Here is a 4,007-nt window from a genome sequence, read left to right as displayed (position 1 = left end):
TTCTGTAGCTCACACTTCTGCCTTGCAACTCTTACTTGGTGCCTTCTTCAGTGGACGGGAGAATAAGAGTGGACTGTGGATGGCTTGAAAAAACAAATTTTTAACTACAAAATAAGACACTATTTGAAGTCTGTCTCTTATATAAATGTTTCTAGTGCTTTATATTCCTATTTTTCATGAGATTGTTAAGGTAGTGCAAAAATAAACTTGCAGGTTACAGAGATGTTCTGAACACGGTGGCATCACCAGACTTTGAATTCATTGGGAGGGAAGGGAATTGTGCACATTTAAAAAACAACTTGTAGGTGCAGCTCTCAGCATGTCATGTTTGCTTGGTAATGATTTTTTAATACATTCGTAATTCACTTTTATGCTATTATTAACTGATGAAGAAACTAAATATTGCATTACATAAGTGAGCTACAAAATCAATATCAATGGGGGCATACGCCGGGGGGTGCATCGCCTCGCCCACCCTACGGCGCAGAGCCCAGGGGTCCCTCTGGGTGAGTCTCATGCAGGCCCCCTTCTCATCCCAAGTACCTCCTGGAAGGAACCATCGACTTCCTCTGCGGGCGCCCCCATGGCCTTCCTTCCCTCGTACACTCTTCACAAATTCATTCTCCCCCATTCTCATCATGTGTCCAAACCATCTCAGCGCACCACCCACTCCACCACTCCACACTCCACTCCCTTCACTGTCAACCCATACCAAACCATCTCAGTGCACCACCCACTCCACACTCCACTCCCTTCACTGTCAACCCATACCAAACCCCTCACACACACTTCCATTACTTCCTCCATGCCATCCTGACACACCACACGCACCTCTTGTACAACTCATTTCCACTGCACGTATTCTTGATTGCTGCGCTGCACTCCATGTCCACGTCTCTGATGCATGCGACAGAGTTGGCAGGATAATACTGTTCCTTGTTCCCCTCTTTACCGCCATGCTCACACTTCTTCCTCTCACAACTCTCCCCAATGCACCCACCACCTGTCTGCCCTTCACTGCTCTTTCCCTCACCTCACCTTCCATGCTTACATACAACTGTCCCTAAATATTTCACCTCAGTCACCTCCTCCACTCTCTCCTCCCCTAACCTTATCCTACACTTTGTTGTGCTCTCTGCTCTAACTCTGTATGGCTTTGCAAAATCAATGACCTGTTCTCTCGCCCTCTCAAATACCATAACCTTGCGCTTTCCAGCATTCACTCAGCTTCCTCCTCTTACACACCCTGTCAAATGCATCCACTATCCTCTGTAGCGTCCCCTCATTCTCTGCCAACAGTACTGTATCATCTGAAAACAGGTCCGCCACCAATGACTCCTCTGTACCTCTCACTTTCTGCCTTGTACCAAGTTCCCCCACTCTGGCTTTCATTTCTCTCACAGAACCGCCCATGTACAGTTACTTTCTTCATCCTCTCATTTAAAACCCTGCCATACACTTTTCCTGCCACTCTGAGTAGACTTATTCCCCTGTAACTATTAGTCACCTCTGCTTCCTTTCCCTTTGTACAGCAGCACAACACTAGCCTTTCTTCAACCCTCAGGCACCTCACCCTGTTCCTGTTCCTGTTACATATCCATAATATCCATTCCACAACTACACCTCCTCCATACTTCAGCCGAGTGGCCCAAGACTACCCACACGCTGTCCTGAAGACCCGGACTCTAGAAGAAACCGTCTAAGTGAATCAAGAATGAGTTCCGGGGCACAGCATGAGTGAGGAATAAATGGCGCCACTATAAAAATTGCCTGTGCCATGATGGGCTTGGGCCGACCACTAGGCCCCTGAAGAAAGCCAACCGGTGCTAGAGGCGAAGTTGTTAAAAATAATAATAATAATAATCTGTTATGCCATCAGCTCCAGGGGCCTTTCCTACCTTTAACTTCTTCTTTGCCTCCTCTATCTCACCTCTCTCCAGCCTCCCCTGTGGATCTGGCCGCCCTACACTGATCTTTATTCCTACACTGCTCACTTCCGCTCTCCCTCCCACACTCTTATTCATTACAGTTTCCTCTTCCACACCTCCCTTATCTCCTTATTCCCCTCACAAGCACCCATCTCTCCTCTTCATGCTACAAATGTCACTCTTTCCTCCCTATTTCACTTTTATCTTCTTTCCAGCAAAGTTTTTGTTCTGGTATTTTGGTGATATTTTCCTTCCCAAATCCTCATCCACTCTCTTTACTTCCCTAACCAACTTCTTGCTCTCCCTGTACTTCCTCTCCCATCCCTCTCGCCTCCTCCATCATATTTCTCTCTAACATTTTCTTGTAGTTCCTTCTGTTCTCTCAACTGCCTCTTTCTATCTCATCTGTCCACCACACAATTCCTTTCTTTCCTTTTCCACACGACCTATACCTGACCACTGAACTCAAACACCTCATTCACTCCCACACTGCAGAGGACCTACCACTGACAGCACAGTCTGGCCAACACCATGAATCCAAGAGAAACCTTCCAGATTAATGAAGACCAAACTACATATGTAAACCTTATATGTCAGTAACACTCCTTCCCAGATGATCAGTCACTAGAACTACCAAGCCTATCAATGAAACCAGAGGACAAACCTGCCTCTAGCTTTGTATAAATGAAGTACCCACTGTCTTCTGGCGTACCTGGCACCTCAGGCCGCCTCCTCTTGGGATGACACTAGACTGACTTCCTCCTCCAGTCTTGTCTTCAGGGTTTTGTAATGACTGTAGACTGACTGACTGACTTCCTCTTTCAGCCTTCTGGGTTTTGTAATTTCATCTTCGTCTTCTCCTGGTTGTCCCTGAGAAGGCCTGAAATGAACCAAAAAGGAAACCAATACAAGTTCACACAGGGAACAAGATATATAAATGCATAGGGAACTAGAAGATACTTGGGAATATATACTTATTTTATGCATAAGAAAGAAAATAGACAGAGCAATACTTCCAAGACTGGAGAGCAAGACAATACATTCTCCCCTTCTTCCCCCACCCCAAAAAAAAGGAAAATTCTAAACCCTTTCACTAAGTTGTGGGGTCACTGGGCTGGGACGAGGCACTCAGAACAATGACACTTGTCAACCGCAGAGTCTTAGAGGGAAGCATCTTATTGGTGGGTTATGTGGAAACATTTGAAACATTTTATTATCCCTTTTTATACAATTATGTATTTACAATAATTTACTAGTGCAGGGAGCCCATTTAAAGCTGTGAGCTTTTTGGGCAGTACTGGAAACTTAGGTGCCGGATTTAATCAATAGTGCAAAAAGAAAAATATATATATATTGAGAGCAATGAAAAAAATTATATATATATACATATATATACACATACAAACATATAATATATGACAAAAGTAAAATGATGATAATAATGATAGGTAATAATAATAATAATAATAATAATAATAATAGTTATAGAAATAATAATACTAATTAACATTGTGATAATTATAAAATAATAGTTGTGTAAATAATAATTAAAGTGATAATATTAACACAATATCATTAGTACAAAAATTGTAATTGATTTATAAAAATAATATGGTAGTACTGTAAATGATAATGTAAGTAGTAATAGTATTAATACAATAATAATAGTATAAGGTAAGAATTGATTAAGCTGAGGACACACTCTGACAGATGATACATGGACTTAATAATTATAATTGAGAAGAATATGTTTTTAAATTGTTTTTAAAGGAGTGTATTGAATTTAGAGCTTTAATATTATTAGGAATAGAATTCAGGTTTTAGGTCCTGAATAAGAAAGTGAGTGTTGAAAAAGTGTTAAATTGTGGGCAGGTGTACGTAAATTTTCATGAGTACAGGTGAAATAAGGTAATAATATGTTGTGGCTGTAAAGGACACGGAGGTTTCACTTTGATCTTTTATACATGTAAATACCAATTTGTAGCTTATTTATGTCAAAAGTTTTAAGAATTTGTTTCTTTAAAGAGAGGTTGTGTAATGAGCAAGTAGTCACTATTTGTAATAATTCTTATTATTTTC

The sequence above is a fragment of the Eriocheir sinensis genome, chromosome 64, assembly GCF_024679095.1.
Source record: "Eriocheir sinensis breed Jianghai 21 chromosome 64, ASM2467909v1, whole genome shotgun sequence".
Classification (NCBI taxonomy): Eukaryota; Metazoa; Arthropoda; class Malacostraca; order Decapoda; family Varunidae; genus Eriocheir; species Eriocheir sinensis.
Note: the sequence above shows the minus strand (reverse complement) of the source record.